General features: G+C 37.4%; 1 protein-coding gene across 7 annotated transcripts in view; it reads left to right on the top strand.

The window, feature by feature from the left end:
• Positions 1-27,665, top strand: part of Fgf14 (fibroblast growth factor 14) — a 643,687-nt gene that overhangs the window by 276,841 nt on the left and 339,181 nt on the right. Inside the window, exon 2 of one of the 7 annotated variants that reach the window (XM_063274614.1) lies at positions 8,061-8,100. The exons of the other annotated variants lie outside the window; for them this stretch is intronic. The gene's annotated coding sequence lies outside the window, so the exon portion shown is untranslated. The remainder of the gene's footprint in view (positions 1-8,060; positions 8,101-27,665) is intronic. 7 annotated transcript variants of the gene reach the window in all.

Genomic DNA, 27,665 nt, shown 5'->3' with positions numbered 1-27,665 from the left:
CAAAGTTTAAAACAGAGGCAGAAGGAACACCCATTCAGAGCCTGCCCCACATGTGGCCCATACATATACAGTCACCAAACTAGATAAGATGGATGAAACAAAGAAGTGCAGTCCTACAGGAACCAGATGTAGATCTCTCCTGAGAGACACAGCCAGAATACAGCAAATACATAGGCGAATGCCAGCAGCAAACCACTGAACTGAGAACGGGACCCCCGTTGAAGGAAGAAAGGACTGGAAGAGCTTGAAGGGGCTTGAGACCCCATATGAACAACAATGCCAACCAACCAGAGCTTCCAGGGACTAAGCCACTACCCTTCCATGGACTGATCCTGGGCTCCAACCTCATAGGTAGCAATGGATAGCCTAGTAAGAGCACCAGTGGAAGGGGAAGCCCTTGGTCCTGCCAAGACTGAACCCCCAGTGAACGTGATTGTTGGGGGGCGGGCTGTAATGGGGGGAGGATGGGGAGGGGAACACCCATATAGGAGGGGAGGGGGAGGGGTTAGGGGGATGTTGGCCAGGAAACCGGGAAAGGGAATAACAATCGAAATGTAAATAAGAAATAATCAAGTTAATAAAGATTAAAAAAAACTAAGCATTATCATTTGAAATGTAAATACAAAGCTATCTAATAAAAAATAATAAAAAGTTAAGCTTTTATGTGTTTGTTGATTTGATAGTTTAGAGAAGTGAGCTCACTAAGGAGTTAAGTAATAGTGGGATTTTGTCACAACAGACACTTTCTGTGACACATGAAAAGCCTTCTGCAAATTCATAGGTTATTTGTAAGTTTTATGTGAAAAAACTAATACAAAGTTATGTGCCCATGGTAAATCATCCCCAGTGATATGTTTAAAGACTCATTGAAAAGCAGACAAACCATAGGCTTTGAAAGCACGTGAAGCCCTGCATGAATGCCATCTTCCAAAGTTATTTCTACAATTTGCATTTGCAACCTGTAAGGTTGAAGTTGTTTCAAATCAGTTGATGTGCACAAAATGTCTAGTGTAGTATCTGAGCTACAGGAAGTTCAGATTGGGACAAACAGATACAATTTCTCATCCAATATCGCTCTTGCCAATGGTTGATTTATGCCAGAACCTATATTGAGAGTTACAATCACTACAGGCTGGAGCAGTGGTTCAGTTGGTAAAGTGTTTACCATGCAAATACAAGGACTTGAGTTCAAACCCTAGAATCCATGTGCAAAAAGCCATGTGAGGTGATGGCATGCACTGGAAGGCTGAGATAGATGGGTCCTGAAGCTGTCTTCTGACCTGCACATGTGTAAAACCACCCACATACAAATGTCTACCTCATCATACACTTGTATAGAAATACACACACACACACACACGCATGCACGCACACACACACTCAAAACATGAGTTAATCGCTACTTCTATATTTGTTGTCAAAGGAGATAAAAGGTAGCTTGTCTAAGGTCACACTGTTTGGAAGCCTTTAACTTGATTGTTCTTCCCTTATCAATGCTTCAGTTACTTTGCTCAGGGCTGTATGCTACACTGTATTACACAGACCTTTTATCTTCCAGACAATCCTGGTATATAACTATCTAAATTACCCCATGACCTGTCATAACTCAAGTTGCATCCGCCCTGGATCCTATTTAACGAGACAGCTCATCCAGTTAAGTGAATTATCGCTCAGTTATTTTTATATTTGATTTTCTCCTGACAATGATACATTTGTGTCATAAAAATAGTGATGGGGCTTTCTGTCTCACATCCTCTCTATCAAGCACTCAGGGTACCTCTGTTTGTCATAGGTTGGCTAAGGAGTCTTTGGAATGATGTGGTTCTCTTCTCACCCATTCCCTACTGAATTATCATGATTTGGCCTACATAATAACAGGATGTTCTTAAAAACTTGATATTCAGTTACATATGTATAAACCTGTTTTTAATGGTAGACAGAATTTGTCTAGTGAATTTTAATTCCTTCTTCTTTCCAAATAGCATAGATTCTTTAGTTCCTGGAATACAGAATAAGTGGAAATAAAATAAGCAATTATGAAGACTCCTCACTCCTAATATACAATCTTCCAAGATTGGGATTGAGGACAAGGTTTTGTTTTTTAAATTTTTAAATTTATACTTTCTCTGTCTCTCTCTGTGGGTGTGTGTACTTGCGTGGGTGTAAGTTAATGTGTGTGTGTATGGGGGGGATGCATGCACACATCATATGGAGGATAGGGGAGGACAGTGAGGGTCTTCTGTTATTTCTTTCCACGTTATGTTTTGAGACAGGGTCTCACTGGATCTTAAATTAATTATTCTGGCTAGGTTGGGTGTCCAGTAAACTCTCAGAATCAGCTGAAAACATACACCAATGCTGTAAAAATAAGCATGTACAGACTTGCCCAGCTTTTACATGAGTACTGAGGATTTGGTCTTAATTATTAATGTAATTTTCTAGTCAGTTTCAAGTCAAATTAAATTGATACTCAAGGGTTGGAGAGATGACTCAGTGATTAAAAGTACTTGCTGCTCTTGCAAGGACCTTGACTTAATTCCAAGCACCCACACAGCCACTCACCGACATCTGTAACTCTAGTTACCAGTGATCTGATGCCTCTTCTGACTTCCAGGGACTCCTGTGTGCACATGCACATACTCAGGCACAGACCAAGATAAAATGAAGCAAATAAAGTAGTTAATAATAATAATAAACAATTTAAAAAGTACTTCAGACATTATTCCACTAAATTCATCTGTTTTGAGAAAATTGACATTGTCGAGAAAAACATGTTAGTACTGGGAGATGGCTGAATTCAATTTTCCCATTTTTAAACTAGAGGAATTTAATACCTAGAAACTATAAAAATTTGGTTTAAGTAATTAGTAGTTACTACAACACTGAGGAACATGGCTTTCCTTATCCCTACAACTTTGAACTGCCTGTAGCACTTCCAAAATGATGACTATGTCCCTGGCTATCCATAATGGCCGAAGACCCAGTATTGTGCAATTCTTGTGAAGATAACTAATCTGCTATTAATTAATGTGTGCAACATTAGGTCATGTCCAGAAGACACACACTCAGTAGGACCGACTTTAATTAGAAAAGTTTATAGACATTATATGACATAAAGGAGTGACAGAGAATACTGAGGGCGATTCTGCTACTATTAACTTTCTTTCTTTAACTTTGTGTTGCCTTACATTTTGTCATTGGCCATTTCTATGTGAACTTAAGGTATAATAAGGTGGTAATTGTCAGGAGTTGGAGAAAAATTTCCATTTAAAGAATAAAAAGCAGCAACAGAATCTGTATTACTGGGAGGCAAAAGGAATCAGTATTAAACAGTATTTGGAGAAGACATTCCTGACTTTTGCCATTTGAGCCATTTGCAGCAAACTGCTTCAAACCATAACTGTATTGCCCTTTAAGAAGCAATTAGACACCCTAAGGAAAGTGCACAGCACACCTGGACAAGAACTCACTTCCCAAGGGATGATTAGGGAAGAAGGTACTTGAGGAATATTCTGCAAAGAATTTGTTAGTGCTTGCTTTTTTTTCTCTGTGATTGCCTTAATAGTTTCCTGCTTCTTCTGAATATATATATATATATACATATATATATGTGTGTGTGTGTGTATTATCACTATTATATATATATATCACTATTAATACAGTGATGCTTACATCTCTATGCTGTAGCTGAACTTGAATTTATGCTTTAAATGATCAACAGACATAGCCTTAGGCGTCTTGATGATTAGTCTATAGCCAATATTTCTTCTTATGTTTCTGTAACAGATTGGAAATACAGAAATTGAAATACATTGCTGATAGGAAAGATTAAGAAATAACATCAATGGGAAAATTAAGAACAGTATAACATTAAGAATAAGGCAAATCTGAATTGTTTCTCAACAGACATTTACACCCAATAGTTCTTGATAAAAGAAATAAATCTGTGAATCCAAACAGACCAATGTTCATTAGAAATAAATATTTGTATTCTAGTTGGGCAGGAAAGATGACAGCAAATAATACCAGGTAGAATTTAATAAAATTATGAGTATGGGGACAAATGTAATAGAGGGAGGTTTTTGGGAAGACTGAAGGCAGTTGCAATTTTATATTAGTTTCTTTGATAAAAAGGGCTCTGGCTGGAACTTCTCTGATCCCAGCCCACAGCTCCCTGCTCCCAAATCCGGTGGGAGAGAGAGAGCTGAACACCCAGAAGTGCAGGCAATCCTGAGACTGCAGGACAGGACAGACTGCCACTTCTGACCACCTTTGCCTACATCCCTGACCCAAGAGGTAACTGCATTGTGCCTCTGGACACAGGAATAGAGGAGCAGTCTGCTGCAGGGGCCCCATTGTCCAAAATGGTGTTTAAGGAAATACTTGGAGTTCAAGAGGAAGCTTACTTCATGTGTGTGAACAAAGAATATTCTGGGATGGGAGGGTGTCCTCATGAGGAGAGGCCAGAAATGTGAGCCCTGTGGGAACAGCGGCCAGTTCCTAGAGTGAAGAGAGGAAGAAAAGTGGGAGATGAACTGTGAGAGGTGTGAGAGACACACTATATAGGATTTGAAAGGCAACAACCATGACCTTGACACGTGTGTTGAATATAGTGTTAAATTGATTTGTTTAAATGAGTGTGGAAAAAAAAGGTCTTAAAATTCAGAACAGACTAAAAGCAAGCAAAGGGCTTGCGTAAGCAAGAGGAAGTTCACTTACTGGACATGCATGCCACCCCATTTTTTTGTTTGTTTGTTTTTGTTTGTTTGTTTTATTTTGTTTTGTTTCCCTTCCCAGCTTGGATAAGAGGCAGCACTGTGTAAGGACAAAAACAACTTCTATTACATTGGTCTCCATACTCTGGTGTTACAGATGAAGAAACCACAGTAGCAAGGCTTTTCGCTTCAGTAATTGAAGCAAAAGATGTGAAAAGTATGAGGCAAGGCAATAGTGTTACTGATATGGGGTACTGATTTGTTTAAAGGAAGCTGGTAAAATTTCTGGTGATTGAGAGAATTAAAAAGATCAGGGATTAATTATGATTTCTTAGTTGAAGAGATGAAATATTCTCTAGAGTGGGTAAAGAACCTGAAACAAGTTACTGTATAGGACAGAGTTTCCTTGAGTAATTAATTGGGGTTTCTGAGGTACTCAGCAAGAAACAGACCATTAATTCAAATTTAGAATATTCTACTTATCATTCAAAGATTTATCTATCTGCTTATTGATTGATGACATTATTTCCTATAGCACTGTCCAAAGACTTAACCAGTGTTACCTGCTTTTACAACGTTCTAATCAACAATGAACACCCAGTCGTGAGGAGATGTGGTTTCAAGACTTTGTTATAACAAGACAAACACATTAGAAGGCTTGCTACATTCCAACTGGAGTAAAATATATTACTGGATTTTAGCATCCTTCTCTGAGAGCATAGAACTTCATAATGATTTTAACACTTATTAGTATCAAAATTCTTTAGAAAGTGTTGGGAAAAGTGTCACACTCTTAATTTGTCCTTTTCCTTTTTAGGTTGAACCATGAATTTTGGGAGGATAATTTTATTTTTATTTATTTTTTATTATTTTATTTACTTACATTCCAGTTACTCCCCCCAACCCTGGTTTGCCCTCCCATAGTTCCTCATCCCATTTCTCCTCCCTCTTGCCTCCAAGAGGGTACTCCTCCCCCTACCAAGTCTTTCACTTCCCTGGGGCCTCAAGTCTCTCAACGACTAAGCACATCTCTCAATGAGGGATGAGGCCAGACCAGGCAGACCTCTGCTATATATGTGCCAGGGCCTTGGACCTGCCACATGTATACTCTTGGTTGGTGGCTCAGTCTTTGGGAGCTTCATGGGGTCTGGGTTAGTTAAGTCTGCTGGTCTTTCTATGGGGGTCTCCCTCCCTATCAGCTTCTTTCAGCCTTTCCCTAATTCAATCACAGGGGTCCTCGACTTCAGTCCAATGGTTGGGTGTAAATGTCTACTCCTATCTCAGTCAGCTGCTGGTAGGGCTTCTCAGAGGACAGCCATGCCAGGCTCCTGTCTGTAAGCACTTCATAGCATCACTGATAGTGTCAGGCCCTTATTAGATGGATCCCAAGTTAGGCCTGTCATTGGACTCCCCTTTCTTCAGGTTCTTCTCCATTTTTCTCCTTGCAGTTCTTTTAGACAGGAACAATTCCAGATCAGAAATTGTGACTGTGAGTTAGTAACTTAGTCCTTTCACTTGAGGCCCTATCTACTGGAGGTGAACTCTTCAAATTCCCTTTCTCCAATGTTGGGCAATTTGGCCAACGAATCCCATCGAATGCCCATCGAATCCTGAGAATCTCTTCCCTCCCTGGTCTCTAATATTTTCTAGAGACCCCCCCCAACAGGCTATTTCATTTTCCTAGCTCTCTGGGTTTCTCTCCTATCCCCCTCCCCATACCTGATGCTATTCCCCCTTTTCTTTCCCCCTCCCCTCCCTCACCTAGCTCCATCCTTCCCTCTGCCTCCTGTGACTATTTTCTTCTACCTTCTAAGTGGGATTGAAGCATCCTCAATTGGGCCTTTCTGCTTGTTACATTTCTTATGGTCTGTGGGTTGTATCCTTAGGTATTCTGTACATTTTGGCTAATACATATATCAGTGAGTATATGCCATGCATGCCCTTTTAGATTTGAGTTACCTCATTCAGGATGATGTTTTCTGGTTCCATCCATTTGCCTGCAAAATTCATGATGTCCTCAATTTTAATAGCTGAATAGTACTCCATTGTGTAAACGAACCACATTTTCTTTATTCATTCTTTGGTTGAGGGACATCTGGGTTATTTCCAGCTTCTGGCTATTACAAATAGGGTTGCTGTGAACATCTTGGAGTACATGCCCTTGTAGTATGGTGAGGCATCTTTTGGGGATATGCCCAAGACTAGTAGAGCTGGGTCTTCGGGTAGAACTATTTTCAATTTTTTTTTGAGGAACTGCCAGACTGATTTCCAAAGTTGTTGTACTAGTTTGCAATCACACCAGCAATAGAGGTGATTGTCTTTCTCCAATCTTTGCCAGCATGTGCTGTCACTTGTGTTTTGGGTCTTGGCTACTCTGATTGGTGTGAGGTGAAATCACAGAGTCATTTTGATTTGCATTTCTCTGATGATTAAGAACTTTGAATACTTCTTTAAGTGCTTCTCAACCATTTTGAGATTCTTCTGTTGTAAATCCTCTGTTGAGCTCTATACCCCATTTTTTAATTGGGTTATTTGGTTTTGTGGAGGTTAACTTCTTGAGTTCTTTATATATTTTGGATTATATTGGATGTAGGGTTAGTGAAGATTTTTTTCCCACTCTATAGGTTGCTGATTTGTCTTATTGATGGCATCTTTTTTTTGCCTCACAGAAGCTTTTCAGTTTTGTGAGGTGCCTTTTATTCAATTGTTGATCTTAGAGCCTGATCCATTGGTGTTCTGTTCAGGAAATTTCCCCCTGTGCCAGAGAGTTCAAGGTTCTTTACTAGTTTCTCACCTATTCAATTCAGTGTATCTATTTATATGTTGAGGCCCTTGATCCACTTGAACTTGAGCTTTGTGCAAGTGATAAATATGGATCTATTTTAATTTTTCTACATATAGACTGACAGTTAGGCCAGAACTTTTTATTGAAGATGCTTTCTTTTTTCCACTGTGTGTTTTGGCTTTGTCAAAGAGCAAGTGTCCATAGGTATGCAGATTTACTTTTGGATTTTCAGTTCTATTTCATTGAACGACCTGTCTGTCACTGTATCAACACCATGTGATTTTTATATCACTGTTGTTTTGTAGTATAGCTTGAGGTCAGGTCTTTTGTTGAGACTTGTTTTGGCTATTCTGTTTTTTTTTTTTTTTTGTTTTTCCATATGAAGTTGAGAATTGCTCTTTCCATATCTGTGAAGAATTGTGTTGAAATTTGATGGGGATTGCACTGAATCTGTAGATTGCTTTTGGTAAGAGGGCTATTTTCACTATGTTTATCCTACCAATCCAAGAGCATGGGAGATCTTTCCGTCTTCTGAGATCTTCTTCAATTTCTTTTTTCAGGGATTTGAAGTTCTTGTCACACAGATCTTTCGTTTGCTTGGTAAGAGTTACACCAAGATATTTTATACTATTTGTGGCTATTGTGAAAAATGTTGTTTTTCTAATTTCTTTCTTAGCTGTTTATCATTTGTATAAAGGAACGTTACTGATTTGAGTTAATTTTTTATCCCACCACTTTGCTGAAGTTGTTTATCAGCTATAGGGGTTCTCTGGAAGAATTTTTGGAGTCGCTTATGTATATTATTATACCATACTTTGACTTCTTTGTATTTGTATCCCTGTGACTGCCTTCTGTTGTCTAATTGTTTTGGCTAGAACTCTGAGTACTATATTGAATAGATAAAGAGAAAGTGGGCAACCTTATCTTGTCCTTGATTTTAGTGGAATTGCATCTAGTTTCTCTCCACTTAATTTGATGTTGGCTAGGATGATAATTTTAAATGTAGTATTTATGATAATGATATAATGTGTAAGTTCTAAACACCATAGAATTTAAGATCCACTATCTGTATTAGTTGTTTAAGTAATTATATCTATTTTCTTAATTTTGGATATCTTAAGTAAACAAGCATTGTCACTGTGAAGACTTTGGTTAAAACAAAACTTTCTTATTATTAATTAATTTATTCACTTTTCATCCCAATATCAGCCCCTTCTCCTCCCAATACACTCTCACACAGATCTTCCCACCATTCTATACTCCCCTTTTTGTCTGAGAAGGAGCTCACCCTTCTTCCCAACCCCTATGCATCAAGTCACTGCAGGACTATACTGCTAGCCTAGTTAGGGAAATGGGATCCACAGGTAGGCAACAGATTCAGGGTCAGCCCCATCTCCAGTTGTCGGGGACCCATATGAAGACCAAGCTTATACTTCTGCTACATATGTTTGGAGGGCAGAGAGTAGGAGAGCCCATGCTGGCTCTTTCCTTTGTGGTTCAGTTGGGAGCACCCAAGAGTCCAAATTGATTGAGTCTGTTAGTCTTCCTGTGCAGTCCCTGTCCTCTTCAGATCCCTCAATCTTCCCCCCAACTCTTCTACAAGAGTCCCCAAGCTCCACCTAACATTTGACTGTGGGTCTCTGTATCTGTTTCCATTGGTTGATGGGTGGAGCAGCTCAGAGAACAGTTATGCTAAGCTCCTAATTGCGAGCATAACAGAGTGTTATTAATAGTGTCATGGATTGGTTCTTTCCCATGGAATGGGTCTCACGTTGAGCTAGTCATTGGTTAGCCATTCCTTCTATGTCTGCTCTTTCTTTGTCCCTGCACATCTTATAGTCAGGACACATTTTAGACCAAAGGTTTTGTGGGTAAGTTGCTGTCCATATCCCACCAGAGAGAGTCCTGTCTGGCTATAGGAAGTGGTCTCTTCAGGCTCCTTATCACTTACTGCTAGAGTCTCAGGGAGTTGCCTGCATAGACACCCTGGGGCCTACACTCCAGCTCTGTCCCAGGTTTCTAGCAAGTTCTAGAGGTGCTATCCCTGACTGTGGACTTCCATTCTCTCTATACCTGGTCCCCCCTGCCCCACTTCCCTCCCCTTTCTCATGTAGTTCCCTCCCTTTATCCACCTCTAATATCTAATTTATTTTCCCTTCTGGGAAAGATTCAACCACCCTCATTTGGATCCTCCTTATTTGGCTTCTTTGGGTCTGTGGACTGTAGCATAGTTATGCTGTACCTTATGACTAATGTACACTATGAGTACATGTCATGCATGTCCTATTGGGTATGGGTTACCTCACTCAGAATGATATTTTCCATCAATTTGCCTGTAAAATTTATGTTGTCTTTAGTTTTTAACAGCTAAGTAGTATTCCATTGTATAAATGAACCACATTTTCTTTATCCATTCTTTGTTGAGCGACATCTAGGTTGTTTCCAATTTCTGGCTATTATGAATAAGGTTGCTACGAACATAATTGAGCAAGTGTCCTTGTGAAATGTTAGAGCATCTTTTGTGTATATGCCCAGGAGTGGTATAGCTAGGTTTTAAGATAGAACTATTTCCAACTTTCTAAGAAATCATCAAGTTGATTTCCAGAATCATTGTACACGTTTTCACTCTCACCAGCAATGTAGGAGTGTTTCTCTTGCTTCTCATCTTCACCAGTATGTGCTGTTCCTTGAGTTTTTGATCTTAGCCATTCTGATGGGTACAAGGTGGAATCTCAGAGTCGTTTTGATTTACATTTCCATGATGACTGAAGATCTTGTACCTTTCTTATGTGTTTCTTGGCCATTAGAGTGTCTTCTGTTTTGAATTCTCTGTTTAGCTCTGTAACCCATTTTGTAAATTGGGTTATTTGGTTTGCTGGTATCTAACATCTTGTATTCATTTTTGGATATTAGTCCTAGTCAGATATAGGGTTGGTGAAGACCTTTTCATAATCTGTAGACTATCGATGTATCCTATTGACAGTGTCCTTTGCCTTACAAAACCTTTTCAGTTTCATTAGGTCCAATTTATTAATTGTTAATCTATATCCCTGAGCCATTGGTGTTCTCTTCAGGAAGTTGTCTCATGTACCAATGCATTTAAGGCTATTCCTTACTTTCAGTTCTACTAGATTTACCCTATCTGGTTTTACATTGAGGTCTTTGATCCACTTTGACTTGAGTTTTACTCAGGGTGATAAATATGGATCTATTTTTTTAAATTGCTACAGTCTTAAATGTCTATAGGGGGAATGTAATCCAGCAACATGGTTGCTTTGGCAAGGGATTACATCCAAAGATCTAGGTCTGTGTAATCTGGCTAGAATGCAGACATGTTACACACCTTTAATCCCTCTGGCAATAATACAGACATGCACTTAGTACCCCTCTTCAATCCCAACCAAATAGGTAAGGTTAACTTAGAGAAGGAAGCAGCCATATTTGAAAGTGATATCTTTCTGAGGGGCAGAACACAATGATGAATTAGAGAAAGATTTGACAGAATAAATCAGAGATAAGATATGTCCAACTCACATAAGAACAGCACAGAAAAGAGAGGTGACTTAAGAGAACAGTACAGAGGGAGGAAGAGCTTTCTGCAGTTCAGTTCAGTGTGGAGAACAGTTGAATTCCATTCAGTCAGTTCAGTGAACTTGAGTTTGTTCCTGAGTCTTTTCAGTTCCATACAGGTCGGTAGAGACAGTTTTGCCAGGACAGTTTTACAAAGACAGGTTGTAGGTAAAGACATAATGAGCTAGAGAATGAAGAGCCAGAAGATTAAAACACATTGCTAGAGTTAGTTTGAGACCCAGCAGAGCAATTCAGTCAGAAATTGAGAGAAGTCAGATTGAATCAGTCAGCTTGGAGAGGAGGTTGAGCCAGAACAGCTGAGTTAAACCAGGCAGCCAGAGTTCAGAAAGAACTAGAAACCACGAGTTTACTCAGTAGTAAGACTTTGAGATGACAGTTACATCTGGCAAATAAAAGTTGACTGGTATCAATTGAGTTTGGAAGTATTCCTTCTTTTTTTAGTATTTTTGAAAGTTATGGACTAAATTTCTCTGATGTATGTGTTTCTGATACCTAATGCAATTTCTATTTCATATTAGACTATTAAGTTCTGTTGAATGAATAGTTACAGTTCTCTAGATGCCAGCATTTGGAAGTTAGGAATAATATTGCCCAACTAAAGCATTCATTTAAAAAATAAGACTTTTTTATTCAGATGCAAACAAATGTGTTGAACAGGGACTTGTAAATAAACATTTCCATCAGTAAAACCTTTCCAAAATGCTTCACTCCTTCTTTAAAAGGGGGAACAAGAATACCCTTGGCAGGGAATAGAGAGGCAAAGATTAAAACAGAGACAGAAGGAACACCCATTCAGAGCCTGCCCCACAGGTGGCCCATACATATACAGCCACCCAATTAGACAAGATGGATGAAGCAAAGAAGTGCAGGCTGACAGGAGCCGGATGTAGATCTCTCCTGAGAGACACAGCCAGAATATAGCAAATACATAGGCGAATGCCAGCAGCAAACCACTGAACTGAGAACGGGACCCCCATTGAAGGAATCAGAGAAAGAACTGGAAGAGCTTGAAAGGGCTCGAGACCACATATGAACAACAATGCCAAGCAACCAGAGCTTCCAGGGACTAAGCCACTACCTAAAGACTATACATAGACTGACCCTGGACTCTGACCTCATAGGTAGCAATGAATAGCCTAGTAAGATCACCAGTGGAAGGGGAAGCCCTTGGTCCTGCTAAGACTGAACCCCCAGTGAACGTGATTGTTGGGGGGCGGGCTGTAATGGGGGGAGGATGGGGAGGGGAACACAGATATAGGAGGGGAGGGGGAGGGGTTAGGGGGATGTTGGCCGGGAAACCGGGAAAGGGAATAACAATCGAAATGTAAATAAGAAATACTCAAGTTAATAAAAAAAAAATTTAAAAAAAGAATTAGCTTTTATAAAGAAAAACAAACAAACAAAAAAACAAAACAAAACAAAACAAAACAAAAAACCAAAAAACCTTTTCTTAGACTTTGTTGGTTTGGGAGACAAAGATTAAATGCAAGAGTGATAAAAATATTTGTTCTCTCTTCAAAACCACTTTTGTCAGGATGTTTCTTTGGCTTTAGGAACACTCCAGCAGCCCTTTGATCAGGGTATCTATCAGAATAGTGTCCTGATAATGTTTTGAGCAACAAAATAGTAGCTAATTCTACACCAACCTTAAATCTGTGAAGAATAGATTGTTCGAGGAAGTGTGAATGCTGCTGAGGGAACAGATAATGGATAGAAGGCACCCCAGCACCACCAAAAAGGGGAACCTTTACCCCTTATATCTGAAGCATGCTGCTTCAAAGAGTCCATTGAAAACTGGTGACATGGGAGAGAGTTACCTTATAGAAAGAATGATTATAGGAGAAATACCTCACTGTCAAAGCATAAACAAGTAGGTATCTGGAGAAAAAATTGCCTGGTCACTCCTTTTCAGTATACTCTGATCTCCTCCAACTGTCTCTCATTTGTCAAACCCAACTAGGAATTGTGGACAAGTGCTAGGTGCTTCAGCCTGTAGGCAACGATGCATATTCTACTCTGGCATACAGAAAACAAAGATAAGAAAGGATGGTGGGTGATACTAAGTGTGGAGAGATCAAGTTTAGAATAGACAAGCATCTGAATTCTCATGAACAACTTTTGGGTGCATGTTCTATCCCCCCAACCCTAGATTATTCTTAGGCTTATAAGCTGGTCTATGAAAATTTAAATATCGTTTTTTGAATTTCTTTTCCAGAGTAACCTTTGTTTCCTCCTTTTTTCAGGAACCTCTCTACCCGATTTGTTACTAGTCATGACTTAAGTACAGTTTTCCCACCCAGAGTTCTGGTTAATCTAGATTATCAGGTACAGCTGGTTTATAAGCAACAAGACAGACCTATAACCAGCTGAGCAGACATCATGCCCCAAAGGCTAAGCTCCTGCTTTTACTTTTAGAACACAGTATTTTTGCAGGAACTGAATATAATAAACTGGTAGAGACCACTGTTGCTTCCTGCAACACTAAATATTTTACCCAAGGCCAGGTAGCCCTAAATGACACAGTTCAGATACAGTTTCCAAAAATCTAGGACCAAGGAGACTTCTTATCACAGAGTCCCTTTTAAACTAGAGATGTTATCTTGATGGGATTGCCAGGTTATCACTAGGGCATCCTAAAACTAGAAATGTTTCATTCTATGACTGGCATTTACTTTTGTATGACAGTCCTGGTTTCTATTTGTGATCCTACATAAAGAAGAGATTCAAGAGATGGTTATATCATGATAATTGGGTAACACTTTGTTCAGGTTTTGCCATTCACAAGATAGAACATCCATTCAACAAGGTTAGAAGACATGCAGAGAAAGCTTTGCAACTTGATGCTCCCCTGAATGATTTATCAAGGTATTTTTCTTAATAGTCAACTTCCAGAAAAAAATATACAATTGTGATTTGAATCACAATCAGTTGTAATTCAATTGTCGAATTTATATTGAGTAAATGACCTAAATTGTGAGCGTAAGTACATACACACATATGTGAGCACCACAATTTGTTCTCAGGGAACAGAAACAAGGGCACCAAAAATTAAGGAGTTAGACCAAGTCTGAGAAATGGTCTCATCCATAGAAGTACTTCAAGTCTCAGCATCTCCAATTACTAGAGAAACCTTTGCCTGACCTCTGGAGAGTTCATCTTGGCAAACAGTGGAGGTGCAGCTGGTTAGGATCTTTTCATCTGTAGCATTTTTGGTGGATAATTAATTATATTTGGAAGAAAAGACTAGCCAGACAACCAGTATAAGCCACCTGTTTTGAGATACCGTGAAAGAGTTCTTGGGCACTTTTTATGAGACCTGGAAGTTTCTAGTGATCTTCACTTTGACCAGTGAAAATTTTTAATGGATGAAACCATTTAAAATTAGAGTTTACTGTAACAACAACAGCCCCCCCATCAACTTATTCAATAATGCTTTCCCTACAGTGTGCTTAAAAGAGTAAAAATAATTAATTTTGTTTGGAGTGGATAGTTAAAGTAAGATCTATCTGTGCCGAATACTATAACAAGCGTTTGTACTCATTCACTTTAACTGCTGTGTGATGTTTGAATGCATTTATATGCTAGAATGACAAGTACTATTCATGTCATTTATTTGGTTCTCTCTCTCATATACACACACACATGAACACACACACACATGTGCACAAGAGAGAGAGAGAGAGAGAGAGAGAGAGAGAGAGAGAGAGAGAGAGAGATTGATTGATTTAGTGTTTTCCAGGCTGATTTCAAGCTCCTCAACTCAAGCCACATTCCTATTTCAACCTTCTACTACTGCTGCTTTTCACAGCTCTTTTTTTTTAATTTCAGGCAATTCTGTTATAATTAAGATTGCTGATTTATTAAACACCTAGACACAAAATAATGAACATTTGCAAGCAGAACTCATTGAATTCTGTGATAGATACTTTGCTACATTTGTTTATGTAGGCAAACTCTTATTGTAATGTGAACATTTTATTGTGAGGATTTTCCATTATTCAACTTTTTTGAAAACACATTGCTGATGGCTATATAATACATCAACTTAGAGGCTACTGGAGTAGTGAATTTAATCACTATGTTATTTTAGTGAGATTTATTTCCTTCAATCTGTATACATGAGTGCTGTGGACATCCTGGCTCATATATACAAATTATTTCCTGATTACGTTTGATGTTTCAATATAATCTCATTGATGTGGAATTGTTAAATCAAAGCAATGTATTTAAAAAAATGAAACTTTTCATGGTACATTGTTTTCATGAAAAAAAATCCCTTTCTTTCAAAGATTTAAAAATTAAACTACTGGTTTTACCAGTTTTTACATCCTTTATTATTCATTTTCCAAGAAAGTATTTTGAAAAGACTAAATTATTGTTTAATTGAATTTCTTATTGGTATGCATGTAAATTATGTCTTATCTATGTTTTTCTGTTGGAATGTGTCATATTGTTCAGTAGAGTTTTAGCTAGCAATTAACAGTTTTTCACAGTTATAGTTTATTGGAATTTGCTCCCTTTATTCTTTCCTTCTGTTCCTGCTACATTGTGTGATTTGGCACATACATGTTTACTGAGGCATCTTTTCAAATAATTCATTTTAACATTTTGCATCTTAACTTCAAATTTAGTATTGAAAAAAGGCTTAAGGCAAGTGCTAACCTTAATATTCTATTTCATTAGTGGCTTTTATAAAATAATCTTTAACAAAATAACTTTTACTTTATTAATTGGTGCCAAAGCTTGGACTATGTATATCAATCCATTATTTCATTAATTCAGACTAACATTTTCTCAAAGTGATGAGTCTGCAGGTCTAACGATAAGTTTAGAACTTTGTTATACTATAGTTTTATAGACATTATGAACAATTTTTTAAAGATAACATTCCAGAATGGTTATCTACACTAATTAACACAAATTTAGGGCAAAACTTAAAACTTAATTTGCTTTTATTAGTAATAAAATGTCATATGGTTTTAGAAATTTTTAATAATTTAAAAATAAATATTTTGATTAATTTCTTGAAATTTTGAAATAAGGAATGCTGATAATAATCATCCAACTCCTTTCCTCATTACCTTTCAGATTGATCCCTACCTCCTTACTTTAAACTTAGTTTTCATTTAGTGATCCATCAACTCTAATTTGTGTTATTCATATGAGTGTAGTACCATCAACTAGAGCATGGCTGACTTTCTGAGAGCCACATCTCTAAAGAAAATGACATACCCTCCACCAGAATCCAATATCTGCCCTAAATTAATACAATGTATGTTTCAAATTTTCTATACAATATAAATTTCAAATTTTGTGTTTGAAATATATGTTGTATCAATATCAAATATCTTGTCATGCAATAAAATACTTTCCTAAATTTTAAAATAATTTTTCATACTCTTAGCATTTTTATTAACTTCATAAAAATATTTAAGGTGCATCTAGAAAATATTGAAAAGCAGAAGGGGGAGAAAAATCATATCTTTTATAACATCAAATTGGTATAAGATGTGTATATCCTATATTTATTTTCCTCTTATTAAAAATGAATTTTTCTTTGTTTAGCTCTGAGCCCCATTTTTTAATAGGGCCACATGTGGCCCATACATATACAGCCACCCAATTAGACAAGATGGATGAAGCAAAGAAGTGCAGGCCAACAGGAGCCGGATGTCGATCGCTCCTGAGAGACACAGCCAGAATACAGCAAACACAGAGGCGAATGCCAGCAGCAAACCACTGAACTGAGAATAGGACCCCCGTTGAAGGAATCAGAGAAAGAACTGGAAGAGCTTGAAGGGGCTCAAGACCCCATATGTACAACAATACCAAGCAACCAGAGCTTCCAGGGACTAAGCCACTACCTAAAGACTATACATGGACTGACCCTGGACTCTGACCTCATAGGTAGCAATGAATATCCTAGTAAGAGCACCAGTGGAAGGGGAAGCCCTGGGTCCTGCTAAGACTGAACTCCCAGTGAACTAGACTGTTAGGGGGAGGGCGGCAATGGGGGGAGGATGGGGAGGGGAACACCCATAAGAAAGGGGAGGGGGAGGGGGATGTTTGCCCGGAAACCGGGAAAGGGAATAACACTCAAAATGTATATAAGAAATACTCAAGTTAATAAAAAAATGAATTTTTCCTCTCATATATCTATTACAAAACTTCCTCCTGCACCAGATGCAAACAAATACAGAAATCCATAGCCAGAAAGTCTGATGAGAGTGAAAGACTTAGAATACACTCATTCCTAAACAGGATGTCTCTATCAAATCCCTCCCCTCAAGACTCAGGGAACCCTGTGAAAAGAAAGAAGAATGACTGAAAGATCAAGAGGGAAAGGAGGACACCAAAACAAGACCCTCTAAATCAGCATGATCAAAGCTAACATGAACTCACAGATTCTGAGGCAGCAGCATAGGGTTTACAAGGGTCTCCACCAGATGGGGTTCTACAGCAAACAGAGAAGAGGACACATGGCCCTCCTCCCTAATCCAGAAGCTATCTCCAATTGATAACCCTTTATAAATGAAAGTTTAGCTTTTTCCAGAGGGGTCTCACTGGGGTAACTACTTTTAAGTGTAGGCCACCTGCACAGCAGCAAATGGCCAAAATAATAAACTCAACAGTGTCTTTGGAGGTACGTTACTTCATAATGTCACATCATGGCCTTTTATTTTTGTAAATTTCATTTTTTAGTTTTAGTTCACTTTTTAAAATTAGGTTTATTTTATTTTATTTTAAAGTGTTTTTTGCCTACATGTCTGTTAAATGGATCATGTGTGTGCTTGGCAGCCCCAGAACTCATAAGAGCAAAGATATCTCTTCAGCCCTCAGGTTTTGTGATTTAAAAAATTAACTTATTTATTGGGTGTGTACACATATATCTGTACACACATACATGCACACACCCAACAAATAAGTTAATTTTTTTACAGTGATGAAGCTCAGATTGTCAGGCCTGATGAAAGGTACCTTTAATAACAGAACCATCTTTTCAGCCTCTCAATTTTATTACAGGCTTAGGCATAAATATTAATTTTTCTTGTAGAATTTTAATGTAATAAATATTGGTATAAAAATCTACAATGACATAAAATATTTTCTTGTATTCATATAGTGTTTTAATTAATTTAATACAAGTTCAAGTATAAATATGAATTTCTATATACAGAGTATCCTATACTAGTCCTAAATTTCTTGTATAGATCAGGCTGGCTTCCAAACCACACTCTTCCAGTTTTAGTTTCCTGAGTGCTGTGACTTTTAACATGCTCCATCACACCTGGATACCTGGATGTAAATATTAATTTTTAAACATGAAATTTTAAACACAGGACTCTGAGATAAAAACATCACATGACAAAACCTTTGAAAGTCATTGATTTTGACAATGGATATGAAAGATTCATAAATCACTGATTTTTAAGTGTCTTAATTTTAGTCCCTTTGTTCAGTGTTTGCTCGCTGGTACTGCAATAGAATATGAGTTGTAGTTGTTTTAACTCACCACCAAGGCAGTGCTAAACTCACATGGTCTGTGTGGTAAAATCTGTGGCTTGCTGCATGGAAAATACTGCAACAGCTGTGATTTACAGCTTTACTGGATACACACTGTAAAATTGAATGCTTTCATGGGCCTGAAGTCTGCTTGATAGTCCAGATCACCTGTAGAGATTGCAGAATAAATTTGAGAAAGGGAGAGTTCAAAAAGCATCAGCCCTCTGGTGGTGCAGAGTCAGCTGTGTTTTAGGCACATCTTGTTTTAAAGCCTCAAATGGGTTCCAAATTCTCTGGTTCCTTGCAGATAACCCTGCTTTCTGCTGCTTTACATGTTTTATTACTAACTTCTGCTATATGACATTCTATGTAGAAACCTCAGTTTCCAACTTCAATATCCCCATTCTTTGTTTTTACTTTCCCATTTAGTTTAGTGACATTTTGAGTAGTGTTTACTCAGGAAATATGAAGGAGTAATATGGAGGTCACCTTTCGTATACAAAATATGTCTTTCTGTTTCCTCCAACAGAAAAAGCAACTTGATTGTGGGTGGGGATTAATAAATCATACGAGCTTTTGTTTGTTTTTTAATTAAAACTGTTCTTTCAGACCTTTGTCCTGTACAAGTTCCCTATCTATGCTGTAGGTTTGTAAGAGGCTGGACACCAAATGGTTTCTGTTTCTTTAAAATGTTTATTTGCGAAACATAATAATGATTGCTTCTAGAGTGGCTTTCCCTGACTCATCCCTCTTGTATTCTTTGCTGTCACTGTGTTTACAAATGGATTTTTTAAAATCTTTCTGTAGATTCTATGGGAAGTGCAGAACACCCTTCAAAATCAGTGACACAGTTTGCCCAGACACAAAGGACAGAGCCAACTCTCCCACTCTCATGTCCTCTGACCACCTCACCTGCTCCAATGCCAGGCTATCAGGGCCAGCTCTACTGTGCTGCCCAGACGAGGGGCAACTTTCTCTGGTGTTATAGCTGGCACGGGGTAGGGCCAGCTTCTTGCTGTCACGACCCCTGGACCAACTCTCTCACTTATTGCAGGCAGTAATGTCTGTCTGTCTGTCTGTCTGTCTGCCTATCTATCTATCTATCTATCTATCTATCTATCTATCTATCTAATCATCTGCCTACCTACCTACGTACCTATTCACTTTGTTTCTTGTAGGGTGACCCGCTTTTTATTTATCGATTGATTCTCTCATGCATTATATCTCAACAACAGTTTTCCCTCCGTCCTCTCTCTCAGTCCCTCCTCACCATCTTACTTCTATTCTAGATCCACACCACTTTGTTTCCCTTCAGAAAAGAGAAGGCCTCCAAGTTTTATCAACCAAACATGGCATAACAAGTTACAATAAGACTAGGTTCATATCAAGGGTGGATAATGGAACCCAGAAGGAGAAAATGTATCCCCAAAAGAGGCCAAAAGAGTCAGAGACAGCCCCTGCTCACATTGTTGGAAGTCCCACAGGATACCAATCTACACAACTGTAATTTATATGAAGAGGGCTTAGCACAGATCCATATAGGCTTCCTGACTATCATGGCCATCTCTGTGAGCTCCTAGGAACCATGGTTAGTTGATTCTTGAGATATCCTTGACCCCTCTGCTTCCTAAAATCCTTCCTCTCTGTCTTCTGCGGGATTCCCCATGCTCACTCTAAGGTTTGGCCATGGGTCTCTGCATCTGTTTCTTTATCAACCTATCAGTTGATAGATGAGCTCCTCTGGTGATTACTATACTAGGCTCCAGTCTACATGAATATCACTAGGAATCATTTCATTGACACTTTTTCAAACCTATTAGTTTCTATCCTAGGTCTCTGGGCTATCTAGCCTCTGGTTCCTGATTATCTTGGCAGTGTCAGGTGTGCACTCCCTCTTGTGGTTTGGTTCTCAAGTTGGATCAGTCATTAGTTGGCCAATCTCACAATTTCTGTTTCACCTTTACCCCCAACACATCTTGTAGGCCATGCAAATTGTAGGTCAAAGTTTTTATGGCTGGTTTGGTGTCCCAAACTCTCCACTGGAAACTTTGCCTAGTTACAAAAGATGGCAGGATCAGACTCTGTATCCCCACTTATCAGAAGTCTTAACTAGGTTTACCATCATAGGTTCCAGGGAGTTGCACAAGGTTTCCACCTTGCCTCTGAAATGCCCCATAATTGTAGTTGTCTCTCCCAGTATTCTCTCCCCACAACCCTCCAACTGATCACTCCTGTTTCTATCTCCAACCACCTCCAGTCCACCTACAATATCCAGGAACTCCCCCCTGAACCATCCTCGTTACTTAGCCTCTCTGGATCTGTGGACTGTAGCACTGTTATCTTTTACTTTGTGGCTAATATCCACTTATAAGTGAATACAGACCATGTTTGTCTTTTTGTATCTGGGTTACCTCACTCAGGATTATTTTTCAAGCTTCATCCATTTGCATGCAAATTTCATGTCACTTTTTTTTAAACAGTAATATCCTATCGTGTAAATGCACCACATTTTCCTGATCCAGTCTTTGATTGGGGGATGTCTAGGTTATGTCCAATTTCTGGCTACTATGAATAAAGCTGTTATGAATATAGTTGAGCAAGTTTCTTTGTGGTAGAATGTAGTGCCCTTTGAGTGTGTCTAGGAATGGTCTAGCTAGATTTTGGGGTAGATCATATCCCAATTTCCCGAGAAACGTATATTGATTTTCAACATGCTTGAACAAGTTTGTACTCTCACCACCAATGGAGGAGTGTTCCCCCTTGCTCCACACCCTAGACAGCATAAGTTGTGACTTGTGTCTTCAACATTCTGATAGGTACAAGATGGAATCTCAAAGGTGTTGCATTTGCTTTCCTCTGATGGTTAAGGATAATGTTAAACCTTTCTTTAAGTGTTTCTCAGCCATTTGAAATTTCTCTGTTGATAATTTTCTGTTTAGATTATTATTCCATTTAAATTTGATTATTTGGTTTATTGATGTTTGATTTCTTGTGTTCTTTATATATTTTGGATATTGTGGAATTGGTGAAAATATTTTCCTCTTAGATAGGTTGCCAATTTTATTGATAGTATTCTTTGTTTTACAGAAGCTTTAATGAGGTCCTATTTATTAAATTTCGATCTTACTGCCCTTTAGACTTTACTGTAACTTAAAATAAATGTGAATCTCACACTTGCATTGAAGTTTTAACCAACTTCAGCTGGAGAAGAATTGACAGTAGGAACAGTTTACCTTTAAGTAAAGCTACTCTAGAATATGTATTCGAGATTTGGGGTAGAAAGAAGACATAGCACTTGTTGGTAAGCAGTTAACACATGGTAAGAGCCAAGCTGTGTCATGCTGTGGAAAGCTGTGATATGCAACAAGGGGCAGGAAGATGAAAAGGAAGTTGGGTGCTTGCTGACGAAGGAGAGAATTTTAAAGTTTATTTACTCCTGAATATGTTCATATACCTACACAGATATAAAGATATGCAATGCTCTTGTCAAATTTATTCCATTATCCCCTTCAATTTTCTTTTCCTCCCACAAAAATCCTTTCTTCTCATGCTCCAGGTTCCCCTCCTATTTTCACATCATTTTTCTTCTGTTATTCATTGCATTTATTAGTGTTGCTGTATGAGCATGCTTTGGGGGACATTATTTACATGAGTAGGATCAATGTATCAGTAACTGTACTCTAGAGTAATATAACGTCCAGACCTTGCAGCATTTAACTGCCTATAGCTCCTTTGAAAAGAAATTTGGGCTTTTGTCAAATAAGAACTATTTCTTAGTTAGAGAAAGTTACTCAGACTCAGGGTTTCAGAGAAAAAATAATAAACAACAACCACAAAAACCTAGTAGAGAACTATGTTAAGCAACTTTTCTGTTAGAATCTTTATAAACATTGAGTGTATAATTCAGAAATTCAGAAGCATATTGGAGGAAGTAAACTATATAATAGTTTACCACTATGATGTACTAGAAAAGAATTTTGTAAATGTGAATTTATAGGAATAACTCATATTTGGTGATAAAATACTCATGCAAGTCACTGTTGTTTCTGTTTACAGTCTTTAATAAAATAGTATCTATTAATAAGGTTAGTTCACTGGTTTTCCTGTGTTTGAGTACCTAATTTGTTTCTAGTAGAAAATTAAGAACCAGATGCAAAATAACTGTCAGAAAAAAACAGTAATGTTTTAAGTTGTTCTTGGATCACACACTGGTAACAATGATAGAGAACTCTCAGCACTTATTAGACATCAAGCAGAGATTAATTTCTCAAAGTTACTATTATGAATTAGCCATCTATTTTAAATTGGGAGCATTCTACCATGGTAATTATGGAGTCATAACACATTAATAACCCTTAATAACCCCTGTTAAAAGCAGGGTGTGTTTTAAGCTGAATGCTATTATTAACGCATTGTGTGCACTCTTATGTGCTGAGACTACACTTGTACATTAAACACAGTTAAACAGAACTTGGAGTTACAATCTAATCACTGTATGTATCTCAAAAATGGCTCCCTTTTTATGTTGGAGGTAGCATTCCCTAACTAGTGTGATTCAGCACCCATAGTTAAGTCATTTAAACTCAATATGTATTATTTCAGTCCTGACTACATAAAGGGACTCATTCCTGGAGAAGACTAATCCTCCTTCTGTCAGTAGTCACTACTTGTTGGTAGTTCTTAGTGTAGAGTTATTGTCCTGTAAAATTTCTTCTTTCCACTTTAGCAAGTCTGATGGTTTTGTCCTTATTCATATCTTGGTTAGATATCCATATTGTTGAGGTATTATGAAAGGAAAGTGATGGGGGAACTGGTGTAATTATATTTTAACTTGAGAGAACAAACTTTATCAACAAATTAAGTGTTTAATATATCTATATGCCTGTGTATCTCAAGTATGTGCTATATCTTCTTTCTATAGTCCTCCTGCCTCCCTTTTCTGAGTGTGAGGATTTTAGGGATGTACCACAGTGCCCATGTACTGTCATTTATTTTCAATGGAACTATCCCTTAGGTCTTTGTAGCTGATCTTCATAGTTAAAGAGAAGGTAAGATGTTTTAAGAATGTATTAACCTGGATCACTGTCCACACAGAGACTATCATTGCTGAATTAAGTGTGTAGCTGTAGAAGCACAGATCATTCATAGGATCTATTGACCTCACTCATCTCCTAGAACAGAGTATAAGGGATGCTTCCTGAGTAGTCTGCCCTCAGATTAAGTTCATTTTCACAGTGATGGCGCATAACTCTTTGGGGAAAGAGTTATTTCTATGCTGGAAATTTCTACTGAAAGTCCTGCTTCCCTTTTCCTTCATATGAAATATATCCAGGCTCAACAAATGATGATGAACCTCTTGGCTTGAGCACAGCCTGGCTAATCATTTCTATAATGTTTTACTTGGAACAAAGGATAGTACTTGAACTTTTGGAGCTCTATTTTGTGGAAAGGTTTTAATTTAAAAGAGAACAGCAAAATGTCACCAGATATACATGACAGAAACTGCATTCCATAACCTTTAGCCTCTTACATGCTATAAATGGAATTAATCACAAATATTTGAATTGTATGTTTTATAAAATTATCTGACTTTAAGACAAGATTTTTCATAAATATATACTTGTGTGTTTACCTTTTTACAATCTGTATTGTGAGGTAATATGTTTTCTTCTTTTGAATTCTTCAAAAATTGTGTTGAAAGACCTCAATGTGATGTAAGAAAATGCAACTTAGACATAGCTGTCTTTCTGATAATGGAATCCAAGAATATATGTGTTAAATATGAATATATGTGTTAAGAATATATGTCTTAAAGTTAATCTAAGCAATAAAACACATTTGGAACTTTAAAAGGATGTGAACATCTTTTGAACCCATATAAAGCACACTGTCTTCAAAGCATTTGAAAAAATATGTATTTTCTTTAACCTACTTCACATATCTATTTTTTTCTTGAATCATTGCATATTCAGCATAATTATTCAGCACTTTGCTACTAGTCTGAGTGCCTATGTAAATTAATTATTCTTTACTTGAGTCTTTAAATTAAGATGTTTAGAAGAATGACTTCAACTTTAGACATTATTTGTAGAAGCTTCCTTATATCAGTTAAGTCTATCATCAGTCAAGTATATCTCAGTGTATCACTGACTCAGTGGTGTTTGAGTTCAAGTTGAAAATCATCATCCATGTATACATGAGATGAGGACAAAGAACTTCTCACATTACTTGGATAAAATAAAGGACAAAATCAAGAAATCTGTAGTAATAAAGTAACAGTCTGATTGGGACAAAGGTATTAGAGCAGGGCTGTCTCTGACTCTGTTGCCTGCCTGAGAATCCTGTTTTCCTAAGTGTTCTGCCTTGAGTGTCTTCAGTGGAAAAGGATGTGCCTAGTCCTGCAGTGATTTTGATGAACCAGCGTGAGTTGGTACCTGGGGGCAGGGTGCTATCCCTTATCAGAGGAGAAGGGGAGGGAGGATGGTGATTGATTAATTAATTAACTAATTAATTCACTGGGAGGGGGTACTATGATCAGGATATAAAACGAACGTATGAATGAATGAATGAATGAATGAATGAGTAAATAAATAAATAAATAAATAAATAAATAAATGCAGAAAAAGACTAGATTAGAAAGTGATGTCCTTGATTAACTCACTAAATCCTAGGGTCTCAATGAAAGAGGAATTACTCAGTCTTGTTGAGACTTGATTTCTCTTGGTAGGATGATACCCAAGAGGGGCTTACCCTTTTCTGAGAAGTGGAGGAGGTACTAGAGGGATGTGTTTGTGAGGGTGGACCTGAAGGGGGAGAAGGGAGGGGGCTGTGATCAGGATATAAAGTGAATGAATGAATGAATGAATGAATGAATGAATGAGTGAATAAGGGTAGGTAGTGGGACCTCTTTCCTGTCACCAGTCATCAACACATAGGAACCACATCCATATCAAATATATGAGATAATACTGTGTCTCCATGTGAGAGCCACCTTCAGTGATAGCACAGCCAAGGTAGAGAGTAGAAAACCATAGTCAATGCCAGAGTCATCCTCAACATTTATAAAGCTTTATTAGAACATAGCCACACCCTCTCATTTGTATATTTCCCAAACTTGCTTTTCACTGCAGTGACAACGTTTTTTAGTCCTTATAAACACTATAGTATTGAGAGCTAAAAATAGCTGGCATTGTCAGACCCTAATATAAATCTTTTCTCTAAATTCAGCTACTGTAATTATCTAGACCCAAAGAAAAACTTGTCAAAATTTGCCATTCTCAATGTCTTTTTTCTCTGCTATTTATGGATCGAGGTGTGAGCTTTCAGATGTTCCTGTAGTCATACATTTTCTCTGACATCATAAATTATAACTCTCTGAAATCATAATTCAAATTTAAACACACACTTTTAAAAGTTACCTTGGTTGTGATTTCTTATCATAGCAATAGAAAAGTAACCATATGCATAGGAAAACAAAGATGTTCAATGATAATCTACTTTGTTGAACACATATTTAATTTAGGTATCATAATTATCTTGTGCTATGAATTCTTCTGGATCAATAGTAAGTCCTTCTAGCTTAATCCAACCACACTAACAGGTATTTCTCGAAGAAATAAGTGCTTAGCCAAGCAAATGCCATTCCAATGCTGTGTCCTAGTCATTAACTAAGGGCATTTGATTTGCCAAGAGAATGTTCAAAGCAGAAATGAAATATGTGGTATTTTCTGATAACAGTTAGCATGTGTTTTGAAGGACATAATCAATAACAATGCATTGCTATTAGGAATTCAAGGTGCTCTGACAGCACCAGTCAAAATGTATAAATATTAGTGTGGTCTTGACATTTTATTAATATAAGCAAAAATTTTTCTTTTTATTTGTTTAAAACAAAGGACTAATGTCTAATCATTTTACTTTATTTAGTCATTTCTTACTCTCTCTCTCTCTCTCTCTCTCTCTATATATATATATATATATATATATATATATATATATATATATGAATATATATATATGAATGTGGAGGTCAGAGGAAAACTAGAGAGTTGGTTTTCTGTTTCCAACATTTGGATTCTAGGTATCACTCTTAACAGATAAAACAGATAAAATACATGCATTTTTCAAAGCAAGAGAACAGATTGCATTGTTTTGTTTTGTAAGTTTTTCAATAAAAATGAACTTAATTTCCATTTTAATAAATTGTTATGTCATTTAACATTGGACCTTAATTTCTCCCAAAATTTCAACTGTTACTTAATTGGGAAACAATGAAGGATTATGAATTGTTCTAGCTGCTGGACCTTGGCAATGCTTTTTAATCATATTTAAAAAAAAACTAAATTGCTAAGGAAGCTAAGAATTTTGTCTCTTAATTATAAGGAACAGTAAAGATAATGTTATTTTACATGTTGGAACCAGTTCTGAGTAGAGGGATTTTTTGGATGGGATTAAACAAAGCCAACAAATGCAATTTAAAGAGGCAACTAAACCCAATCTTCTAAAAGTCTAGACTGTCTAGGGCATAATCAGATGTATCTGTAGGCACATATTCTTACAGGAGGTAGACATGTAAAAAGTCTTCTGGAAAATAGTAGCACAGTTTAGCATCTTTTAACTCTAAACACTAGAGTTTTTATAGAGAGCATATCACTCATGCTTCTGTCAGAAGCCATCTAGGAAAGGCTAACTGCTAGCAGGTCATCTTCCTAAGATGGCTTCACCATGGACTGTGGACTGTGATGAATGAGCCCTTGTAGGCAAGGCCCAATGAATAATATTTTCAGGATCGATTTCTGCTCTTGATATGCCTTTCCTGTTGATATTGAATTAATACATAATTCCTTGACATTAGTCCACCCTAGTGGGCAGATCTTCTACAAATCAACTAAAAGGCACTGTCTTGTCATGATGCTATATAGATGATTTCTTAATTCTGAATGATGATTCATATGAATTTCTAAAATTATACTATTAATTATTAGGTCATTTTATAATAGAACCGCAGTTATGGCCTTCTGTGATATGATTACTGAAACTAGAACTTTTTGAGTCTTCATGTGTCATGGGAA

Source organism: Rattus norvegicus, chromosome 15 (genome assembly GCF_036323735.1).
Source record: "Rattus norvegicus strain BN/NHsdMcwi chromosome 15, GRCr8, whole genome shotgun sequence".
Classification (NCBI taxonomy): Eukaryota; Metazoa; Chordata; class Mammalia; order Rodentia; family Muridae; genus Rattus; species Rattus norvegicus.
Note: the sequence above shows the minus strand (reverse complement) of the source record. Positions and strands in the feature narration are given on the sequence as shown.